Source organism: Choloepus didactylus, chromosome Y (genome assembly GCF_015220235.1).
Source record: "Choloepus didactylus isolate mChoDid1 chromosome Y, mChoDid1.pri, whole genome shotgun sequence".
In the NCBI taxonomy this organism is placed as follows: Eukaryota; Metazoa; Chordata; class Mammalia; order Pilosa; family Megalonychidae; genus Choloepus; species Choloepus didactylus.
The window spans coordinates 21,856,967-21,869,231 of NC_051335.1; the positions used below are offsets into that span (position 1 = coordinate 21,856,967).

General features: G+C 41.2%; 1 pseudogene; it reads right to left on the reverse strand.

Moving 5' to 3' along the window:
• The window catches only part of LOC119524180, a 308,154-nt pseudogene that overhangs the window by 74,079 nt on the left and 221,810 nt on the right, over positions 1–12,265 (reverse strand).

Genomic DNA, 12,265 nt, shown 5'->3' on the forward strand with positions numbered 1-12,265 from the left:
TTTTCAGACATTCTCATAATATTGGCCATTTCGCCACCACCAAGGACTATGTTACACAAGACACAGGTAGTCCACTGACCAAATGGGGAACCCAAGGGTTCTGGTAGATTATCTGAGTGCTTAAATGTCCAGTACAGTATTAAGGGCTTCATGCACATTGTCTTGTTTATTTATGCAACAACTGTAGAATAGAGATCACTGTCACCAGCTGATGGATGAGGAAACTGCGGTTCACATTGGTTAACAGACTTGTCCACAATCATGCATCGGGTAGATGGCAGACAAGGACTCGGGACTTGAGTCCATGGGACTCAAATGTCAGTGCTGTTAAGCATTATACCAAACTTCCCCACCCCACATCCCGAGCCCTGTCACAGGAGCCACCATTCTGACAATGTATAGAGCACTGGGATCAAAATCACAGACAGTTACATTTCCTTCCTTTTCAATGTCTGGTGGAAGTAACTTCACAAAGTTATCAGGGAATACTCCTCGTCTGCCGTTGAGCTCTCCATCCCACCAGCCCACATCGATGCAGTCCTAGGAAAGAACAGAACAGACAGTGAGCAATGGGAGGCAAGCACCTTCCAGGGAGGTCTGACATCCCTTTCTGAGATAATAGAGGCTGTTTCCTTGCAGCCAATATCAATGTGACAATGGTTACTAAGACTAAGTCAGCACAAACCCCTGTCAGATGGGCAAACAAAATCTTAAGTATGCTAGAGCTGCCGGCTGGTACTCAAAACCAAATGCTGCTTTTAGATGCCCTGAATCAGTAAGGTCTTTTTATTATGATTATGATTATGATTATGATTATGATTTTAAGATGGAAGGATATGTATTTTCTTAGTTTTAATTTTACTGAAATAAAATTATCAAATTTCTCAATGTGGCTTAGAAAATATCACATGCACAAATGTCCTCTTTGATGAGCCTGCCACAAAGCTTGTCAAAATTAAAAAGGGCCTTGCGACAGCCAAGCATAAGAAAAATCACACTTCACGCAAGCTCATTAAAAATGCACTGGAGGTGGGGCAAGATGGCAGACTGGTGAGCTGTATGTTTTAGTTACTCCTCCAGGAAAGTAGGTAGAAAGCCAGGAACTGCGTGGACTGGACACCACAGAGCAATCTGTCTTTGGGCATACTTCATACAACACTCATGAAAATGTCGAACTGCTGAGATCAGCGAAATCTGTAAGTTTTTGCGGCAAGGGGACCCGCGCCCCTCCCTGCCAGGCTCAGTCCCGTGGGAGGAGGGGCTGTCAGCTCCGGGAAGGAGAAGGGAGAACTGCAGTGGCAGCTCTTATCACAAACTCATTCTACTGATCCAAACTCCAACCATAGACAGAGATCAGACACCAGAGAATCTGAGAGCAGCCAGCCCAGCAGAGAGGAGACAGGCATAGAAAAAAAACAACACGAAAAACTCCAAAATAAAAGCGGAGGATTTTGGAGTTCTGGTGAACATGGAAAGGGGAAGGGCAGAGCTCAACCCTGAGGCTCATATGCAAATCCCGACGAAAAGCTGATCTCTCTGCCCCGTGGACCTTTCCTTAATGGCCCTAACTGCTTTGTTTCTTAGCATTTCAATAACCCATTAGATCTCTGAGGAGGGACCTTTTCTTTTTAATCCCTTTTTCTCTTTCTAAAACAATTACTCTAAGAAGCCCAATACAGAAAGCTTCAAAGACTTGCAATTTGGGTAGGTCAGGACAACAGCAGAACTAAGAGAGCTCTGAGACAAAAGGCAATAATCCAGTGGCTGAGAAAATTCACTAAACACCACAACTTCCCAAGAAAAGGGGGGTGTCCGCTCACAGCCATCATCCTGGTGGACAGGAAACACTCCTGCCCATCGCCAGCCCCATAGCCCAGAACTGCCCCAGACAACCCAGTGTGACGGAAGAGCTTCAAATAACAGGCACACACCACAAAACTGGGCGTGGACATTAGCCTTCCCTGCAACCTCAGCTGATTGTCCCAGAGTTGGGAAGGTGGAGCAGTGTGAATTAACAAAGCCCCATTCAGTCATCATTTCAGCAGACTGGGAGCCTCCCTACACAGCCCAGCAGCCCAGAACTGCCCTGGGGGGACGGCACTCACCTGTGACATAGCACAGTCATCCCTCAACAGAGGACCCGGGGTGCACGGCCTGGAAGAGGGCCCCACTTGCAAGTCTCAGGAGCCATACGCCAATACCAAGGACTTGTGGGTCAGTGGCAGAGACAAACTGTGGCAGGACTGAACTGAAGGATTAGACTATTGCAGCAGCTTTAAAACTCTAGGATCACCAGAGAGATTTGATTGTTAGAGCCAAACCCCCTCCCTGACTGCCCAGAAACACACCCCATATACAGGTCAGGCAACACCAACTACACATGCAAGCTTGGTACACCAATTGGACCCCACAAGACTCACTCCCCCACTCACCAAAAAGGCTAAGCAGGGGAGAACTGGCTTGTGGAGAACAGGTGGCTCGTGGACGCCACCTGCTGGTTAGTTAGAGAAAGTGTACTCCACAAAGCTGTAGATCTGATAAATGAGAGATAAGGACTTCAATTGGTCTACAAATTGTAAAAGAACCCTATCAAGTTCAGCAAATGCCAAGAGGCCAAAAACAACAGAAAATTTTAAAGCATATGAATAAAACAGATGATATGGATAACCCAAGCCCAAGCACCCAAATCAAAAGATCAGAAGAGACACAGCACCTAGAGCAGCTACTCAAAGAACTAAAGATGAACAATGAGACCATACTACAGGATACAAAGGATATCAAGAAGACCCTAGAAGAGCATAAAGAAGACATTGCAAGACTAAATAAAAAAATGGATGATCTTATGGAAATTAAAGAAACTGTTGAACAAATTAAAAAGAATCTGGACACTCATAGTACAAGACTAGAGGAGGTTGAACAACGAATCAGTGACCTGGAAGATGACAGAATGGAAAATGAAAGCATAAAAGAAAGAATGGGGAAAAAATTGAAAAAATTGAAATGGACCTCAGGGATATGATAGATAATATGAAACGTCCAAATATAAGACTCATTGGTGTCCCAGAAGGGGAAGAAAAGGGTAAAGGTCTAGGAAGAGTATTCAAAGAAATTGTTGGGGAAAACTTCCCAGATCTTCTAAACAACATAAATACACAAATCATAAATGCTCAGTGAACTCCAAATAGAATAAATCCAAATAAACCCACTCCAAGATATATTCTGATCACACTGTCAAACACGGAAGAGAAGGAGCAAGTTCTGAAAGCAGCAAGAGAAAAGCACTTCACCACATACAAAGGAAACAGCATAAGACTAAGTAGTGACTACTCAGCAGCCACCATGGAGGCGAGAAGGCAGTGGCACGATATATTTAAAATTCTGAGTGAGAAAAATTTCCAGCAAAGAATACTTTATCCAGCAAAGCTCTCCTTCAAATTTGAGGGAGAGCTGAAATTTTTCACAAACAAATGCTGAGAGAATTTGCTAACAAGAGACCTGCCCTACTGGAGATACTAAAGGGAACCCTACACACAGAGAAACCAAGAAAGGACAGAGAGACTTGGAGAAAGGTTCAGTACTAAAGAGATTCGGTATGGGTACAATAAAGGATATTAATAGACAGAGGGGAAAAATATGACAAACATAAACCAAAGGATAAGATGGCTGATTCAAGAAATGCCTTCACGGTTATAACATTGAATGTAAATGGATTAAACTCCCCAATTAAAAGATATAGATTCGTGGAATGGATCACAAAAAATGAACCATCAATATGTTGCATACAAGAGACGCATCTTAGACACAGGGACACAAAGAAACTGAAAGTGAAAGGATGGAAAAAAAGTATTTCATGCAAGCTACAGCCAAAAGAAAGCAGGTGTAGCAATATTAATCTCAGATAAAATAGACTTTAAATGCAGGGATGTTTTGAGAGACAAAGAAGGCCACTACATACTAACAAAAGGGGCAATTCAACAAGAAGAAATAACAATCGTAAATGTCTATGCACCCAATCAAGGTGCCACAATATACATGAGAGAAACACTGACAAAACTAAAGGAAGCAATTGATGTTTCCACAATAATTGTGGGAGACTTCAACACATCACTCTCTCCTATAGATAGATCAACCAGACAGAAGACCAATAAGGAAACTGAAAACCTAAACAATCTGATAAATGAATTAGATTTAACAGACATATACAGGACATTACATCCCAAATCACCAGGATACACATACTTTTCTAGTGCTCCCGGAACTTTCTCCAGAATAGATCATATGCTGGGACATAAAACAAGCCTCAATAAATTTAAAAAGATTGAAATTATTCAAAGCACATTCTCTGACCACAATGGAATACAATTAGAAGTCAATAACCATCAGAGACTTAGAAAATTCACAAATACCTGGAGGTTAAACAACACACTCCTAAACAATCAGTGGGTTAACGAAGAAATAGCAAGAGAAATTGCTAACTATATAGAGACGAATGAAAATGAGAATACAACATACCAAAACCTATGCGATGCAGCAAAAGCAGTGCTGAGGGGGAAATTGATAGCACTAAACGCATATATTAAAAAGGAAGAAAGAGCCAAAATCAAAGAACTAATGGATCAACTGAAGAAGCTAGAAAATGAACAGCAAACCAATCCAAAACCAAGTAGAAGAAAAGAAATAACAAGGATTAAAGCAGAAATAAATGACATAGAGAACAAAAAAACAATAGAGAGGATAAGTATCACCAAAAGTTGGTTCTTTGAGAAGATCAACAAGATTGACAAGCCTCTAGCTAGACTGACAAAATCAAAAGGAGAGAAGACCCATATAAACAAAATAATGAATGAAAAAGGTGACATAACTGCAGATCCCGAAGAAATTAAAAAAATTATAAGAGGATATTATGAACAACTGTATGGCAACAAACTGGATAATGCAGAAGAAATGGACAATTTCCTGGAAACATATGAACAACCTAGACTGACCAGAGAAGAAATAGAAGACCTCAATCAACCCATCACAAGCAAAGAGATCCAATCAGTCATCAAAAAGCTTCCCACAAATAAATGCCCAGGGCCAGATGGCTTCACAGGGGAATTCTACCAAATTTTCCAGAAAGAACTGACACCAATCTTACTCAAACTCTTTCAAAACATTGAAGAAAATGGAACACTACCTAACTCATTTTATGAAGCTAACATCAATCTAATACCAAAACCAGGCAAAGATGCTACAAAAAAGGAAAACTACCAGCCAATCTGCCTAATGAATACAGATGCAAAAATCCTCAACAAAATACTTGCAAATCGAATCCAAAGACATTAAAAAAATCATACACCGTGACCAAGTGGGGTTCATTCCAGGCATGCAAGGATGGTTCAACATAAGAAAATCAAACAATGTATTACAACATATTAAAAATTCGAAAGGAAAAAATCAAATGGTCATCTCAATAGATGTTGAAAAAGCATTTGACAAAATCCAACATCCGTTTTTGATAAAAACACTTCAAAAGTTAGGAATTGAAGGAAAATTCCTCAATATGATAAAGAGCTTATATGAAAAACGCACAGCCAGCATAGTACTCAATGGTGAGAGACTGAAAGCCTTCCCTCTAAGATCAGGAACAAGACAAGATGCCTGCTGTCACCACTGTTATTCAACATTGTGCTGGAAGTGCTAGCCAGGGCAATCCGGCAAGACAAAGAAATAAAAGGCATCCAAATTGGAAAAGAAGAAGTAAAACTGTCATTGTTTGCAGATGATATGATCTTATATCTAGAAAACCCTGAGAAATCGACGTTCCAGCTACTAGAGCTAATAAACAAATTTAGCAAAGTAGCGGGATACAAGGTTAATGCACATAATTCAGTAATGTTTCTATATGCTAGAAATTAACAAACTGAAGAGACACTCAAGAAAAAGATACCATTTTCAATAGCAACTAAAAAAATCAAGTACCTAGGAATAAACTTAACCAAAGATGTAAAAGACCTATACAAAGAAAACTACATAACTCTACTAAAAGAAATAGAAGGGGACCTTAAAAGATGGAAAAATATTCCATGTTCATGGATAGGAAGGCTAAATGTCATTAAGATGTCAATTCTACCCAAACTCATCTACAGATTCAATGCAATCCCAATCAAAATTCCAACAACCTACTTTGCAGACTTGGTAAAGCTAGTTATCAAATTTATTTGGAAAGGGAAGATGCCTCGAATTGCTAAAGACACTCTAAAAAAGAAAAACGAAGTGGAAGGACTTACACTGCCTGACTCTGAAGCTTATTATAAAGCCACAGTTGTCAAAACAGCATGGTACTGGCACAAAGATAGACATATAGATCAATGGAATCGAATTGAGAATTCAGAGATAGACCCTCAGATCTATGGCTGACTGATCTTTGATAAGGCCCACAAAGTCACTGAACTGAGTCATAATGGTCTTTTCAACAAATGGGGCTGGGAGAGTTGGATATCCATATCCAAAAGAATGAAAGAGGACCCCTACCTCACACCCTACACAAAAATTAATTCAAAATGGACCTAAGATCTCAATATAAAAGAAAGTACCATAAGACTCCTAGAAGATAATGTAGGAAAACATCTTCAAGACCTTGTATTAGGCGGCCACTTCCTAGACTTTACACCCAAAGCACAAGCAACAAAAGAAAAAATAGATAAATGGGAACTCCTCAAGCTTAGAAGTTTCTGCACCTCAAAGGAATTTCTCAAAATGGTAAAGAGGCAGCCAACTCAATGGGAAAATTTTTTGGAAACCATTTATCTGACAAAAGACTGACATCTTGCTTATATAAAGAAATCCTACAACTCAATGACAATAGTACAGACAGCCCAATTATAAAATGGGCAAAAGATATGAAAAGACAGTTCTCTGAAGAGGAAATACAAATGGCCAAGAAACACATGAAAAAATGTTCAGCTTCACTAGCTATTAGAGAGATGCAAATTAAGACCACAATGAGATACCATCTAACACCGATTAGAATGGCCGACATTAAACAAACGAAACTACAAATGCTGGAGGGGATGTGGAGAAATTGGAACTCTTATTCATTGTTGGTGTTCAGCCACTCTGGAAGTCAGTCTGGCAGTTCCTTAGAAAACTAGATATAGAGTTACCATTCGATCCAGTGATTGCACTTCTCGGTATATACCCGGAAGATTGGAAAGCAGTGACACGAACGGATATCTGCACGCCAATGTTCATAGCAGCATTATTCACAATTGCCAAGAGATAGAAACAACCCAAATGTCCTTCAACAGATGAGTGGATAAATAAAATGTGGTATATACCCACGATGGAACACTACACGGCAGTAAGAAGGAACGATCTCGTGAAACATACGACAACATGGATGAACCTTGAAGACACAATGCTGAGCGAAATAAGCCAGGCACAGAAAGGGAAATATAATATGCTATCACTAATGTGAACTTTGAAAAATGTAAAACAAATGGTTTATAATGTAGAATGTAGGGGAACTAGCAATAGAGAGCGATTAAGGAAGGGGGAACAATAATCCAAGAAGAACAGATAAGCTATTTAACGTTCTGGGGATGCCCAGGAATGACTATGGTCTGTTAATTTCTGATGGATATGGTAGGAACAAGTTCACAGAAATGTTGCTATATTAGGTAACTTTCTTGGGGTAAAGTAGGAACATGTTGGAAGTTAAGCAGTTATCTTAGGTTAGTTGTCTTTTTCTTATTCCCTTGTTATGGTCTCTTTGAAATGTTGTTTTATTGTATGTTTGTTTTCTTTTTAACTTTTTTTTTTCATACAGTTGATTTAAAAAAGAAGGGAAAGTTAAAAAAAAAAAAAAAAGAAAGAAAAACAAGGAAAAAAAAAAGATCTAGTGCCCCCTTGAGGAGCCTGTGGACAATGCAGGGGTATTCGCCTATCCCACCTCCATGGTTGCTAACATGACCACAGACATAGGGGACTGGTGGTTTGATGGGTTGAGCCCTCTACCATAAGTTTTACCCTTGGGAAGACAGTTGCTGCAAAGGAGAGGCTAGGCCTCCCTATGGTTGTGCCTAAGAGCCTCCTCCGAATGCCTCTTTGTTGCTCAGATGTGGCCCTCTCTCTCTGGCTAAGCCAACTTGAAAGGTGAAATCACTGCCCTCCCCCCTACGTGGGATCAGACACCCAGGGAAGTGAATCTCCCTGGCAACGTGGAATATGACTCCCGGGGAGGAATGTAGACCCGGCATCGTGGGACGGAGAACATCTTCTTGACGAAAAGGGGGATGTGAAAGGAAATGAAATAAGCTTCAGTGGCAGAGAGATTCCAAAACGAGCCGAGAGGTAACTCTGGAGGGCACTCTTATGCACACTTTAGTCAACCCTTTTTAGGTTCTAAAGAATTGGGGTAGCTGGTGGTGGATACCTGAAACTATCAAACTACAACCCAGAACCCATGAATCTCGAAGACAGTTGTATTAAAATGTAGCTTATGAGGGGTGACAATGGGATTGGGAAAGCCATAAGGACCACACTCCACTTTGTCTAGTTTATGGATGGATGAGTAGAAAAATAGGGGAAGGAAACAAACAGACAAAGTCACCCAGTGTTCTTTTTTTTTACTTCAATTGCTGTTTTTCACTCTAATTATTATTCTTGTTATTTTTGTGTGTGTGCTAATGAAGGTGTTAGGGATTGATTTAGGTGATGAATGTACAACTATGTAATGGTACTGTGAACAATCAAAAGTACGATTTGTTTTGTATGACTGCGTGGTATGTGAATATATCTCAATAAAATGAAGATATTAAAAAAATGCACTGCTCTCCTTCACCTTCTCTTCTCAGTTCAATGTGATGGGGCACAGTTGTCAGCATGAAAGGCAGTTCCCCCACTTTACAGAGCTCAACGTTTGCTTATGAAATGAATGAATAAGTAGCTTCATTCTTCCAACCTGCTTCCCTTTGAATAATGCGTATCCTGCTCATTCATTCATCAAGCATTTACTGAGAGCCTACTCTGTGCCGGGTGCTGAGCCAGGTGCTCTGGAGAGAGCCACGAAGAAAACCCTGGCAGAGCTTCCATCTGGGCCTGACGGCCCCTGGTTTTCCTGGTTCTCATGCCACAGAATCATTCCTATGTTTTCCCCTATTCAATTGGTTTCACGTCCTTTTTGCTCTGCTTTTATAATGTATCTTGCATTTGTCTTCTTCTGTATCCAATTCCACTTCTGCCCTGATCAGGGCTTGCCTGGCCTACTGTAAACCTCCTTGCTTGGGCATCTCTTCTGGCCCAGTGTTTGGACACTGTACATGCCACTGTCAAGCATAGCATCCCTGAGTAAAAATCTGATTCTCACACTTGTGATCAAAAGCTTGTGAGCTAAGGCTTTTCCCAAACTGCTAGTAACACAGAGGATTTTTAAAGTCACATCTGGAGGAGGAAGAGCTCAAGGAAGCCAGGCGATCATGCTCAGGGCCCAAGGAAAGGTGCTGATCATCCTCCATACACCTGCAGGTTTGGGCAGGGGCCAGGAGGGCACAAGCATCTGATACCTGGGGGCCTGGCTGTAGGCCCCTGGAGGGCCACGGCATCCACGGCTCACCTGTCACCCCAAGGTGAGGAACAAATCTCTTTTATTTGCCATTATAACCCCAGCAAATTACACAATTTCCAATATAATATCTGTGGAATCAATGAGAACTCTTTCTCGTCCTGAGTTCTATGATCTCCTACAGCCCAATACTTTGATTTCTACAGGACAAAATAGCCTCGATCTACCTTAATTCATGGGGATTCTACAGAGTTAACATGAGGCCCACTTCAGGTAAAGAAGTAACTGGTCACCACCTCCCCCTCTCCCAGTGGCATCTGTTACATGGACAAAGTGACTGCTAAGAAGAGAATGCAGATTTTGGAAATTGGCCCTTAATCACAGACTGTAAATTCTAGTCGAGTCAACAACAAAAGACAAAGACACTAGAAGCATCAAGTTCTGATCTACCCAGAAGTAAACAAGGCTCAAAAGACCTCTAACATGAGAGAATGCTGATCTTTCTTGGAAAACAATGATGAGAAACCCAGGAAAATACTGTGATCTTGCCTATGTCACATCACCCCCTAAAAAATCCAGCATCGGTCTCCAATACAAGGGATTCAAACATGGGGAGGAGGGGTGTAGGATTTTTTGACTCCTGAGGGTCCTCCACCCAGAGATGTTAGAAATATCATCAACGGTATCAGAAAAATATATGAAGGAAGTTGGGGGTGAGATTTCTTTACTCCTTATCCTTAAAAATTAAGCCTCTCAATCCAGAAGGCTCTGCTTCCAGGGAAATGCCTGGCACAATTTTTACTCCTCTTTTCCTTCACGTATCCTTCTCATCTACAAAACCCTAGAAAACTCAACTTAAAGCCCACCTTTAGGGAGGTGACTGGGATAAATGTTTTTACCTTTTCGCCACCACTCAGTACTGTGTTAATTTATACTTCATGATATTCAATTCAACAAACATCTATTAAGTACAAAACATAAATTTAAGTTCCTCCTGTAGACACAGAACATTAAACATGTAAAGAACACAGTTCATACCCCCAGGAAGCTTAGAGATTTATGCAAAAGACAGACACATTTTGGTAACAGGTATCAACCAAGTGCTCTGGTATCAAAGAGGAGAGAGCCATTAACAGCTCTTTAAATAACCTTAAATCTTTTCCCGTGTCCAGGGGTTTGCTTATTTGAGAACTGGGCTTCCTTCCACATTCCTTTCAGATTTTCTGACATAGAACTATGTCCACAAAAGGCACTCAAATATTACTTAGTGCTACATTTCTTTTAAATGCTTGCTTTCAAATTTTCTAAATGTTACAAATCCATGCTTTACCTTAGCATTAGGCAAGCAGTATTCCAAAAACCACTGTAATGAAGGCTTTTTTGGCTTCATGTGTGTGTGAAAAACAATTAAGAATATTTTAATAAGCAAAAGCATATCCAGAATAACTTTAGAACTAACCCAGGGGAAAGTACATAATGACATTATATGGTGGTTTCTGGTTTGGGTGGCTATCCATACTCTGCTTCTTACGGCAAACACAACAGTGCTAATCATTGCATAATTCAGAGGGAGAGAAGGAAAGCCCGAAGGGAGAGCACAATATGTCTCATTGTTCTGATTGGTGTAAGAACCAATACCAGGCCCACGGATGAGACAAGCACATTCAAAAATGTCATGTTGCCAGCATGACTTGAAAAACTAAGAGAAATGAAGAATGGAGCCAAAATGGCTGAGAGGTCATGATATGGAATGGGATAGTGATTTACAGAGGACCTAGGTATTTTTTCCCCCAGCTATTGAAGCTAATTTGAGGGAAGCAAGAATAATTTTGACAGCAAAATGAGAAGCAAAGATGAGACCTGTTCAACACACCAGAAAAAAGAACTGCCCTTTCTGATGGTAGAGATGAAGAGAAAATTATTCACATGAGGGCTGTGCTTCCAGAAGTGTAAAACAGCAGCAAATTCAATTCAGTTATTGAGGACCTAAAGCGTGCAGGATAGGAGAAAAACTCAGGGGCAAAAAAAGAGATGAAAACCACCACAGCTTCCTGGGGCTCACAAGCTTGCAGTCACCGTGAAAGGATCAAGATGGCACAGAAACACTAGCAAGAGTGCCAGGCTGGGTCCAACAAGTGGAAGGACAGATTGCAGGCAAGAGCCCGAGGTAGCAAGAAAGGGAAATGGCAGAAACACTGGGAGTGGAGGGAGGGAAGAGGGAGATGGATAGCTGTGGTCATGGAAGTTAAAATTAGAGCATTGGAGCTTAGAGCTATGGCAGTGCTTGGCTCCAGGAGGCCCCCCTCCAATGTCTACTGAACAGTGGTGTGAGGTGTGAGGCAAGACGGTACCCACGAGTGACAGGGGCAGATTGGAGGGACAGGTGGTCAATGACCTGTGAGGCCAGAATGTCATCAGGGTGGAAGTGGATGTCCCCAAGGAGGATGTCAGGAGGTAGGTGAAAGCAGGAGTACAAGGCAGGAGCTGAAGCCACTGGAGAGAGGGGCAGTGTGGCCAAGACACTGGAAGATTTTAGGGTGACCATGTAATTTATTTCTCAACCTGGGGCACTATTAATAATTATGCCAGGACCACAGATGTAACCCAAGATCATGGTCACCCTAGTGGATTTTCAGATTGCAGAAAGGGTCAGGCTTCAGCATGGAGACCAAAGCTTGCAGAGAAAAGATGATCAGAAATAAGTTCTATATTCATGAAGGA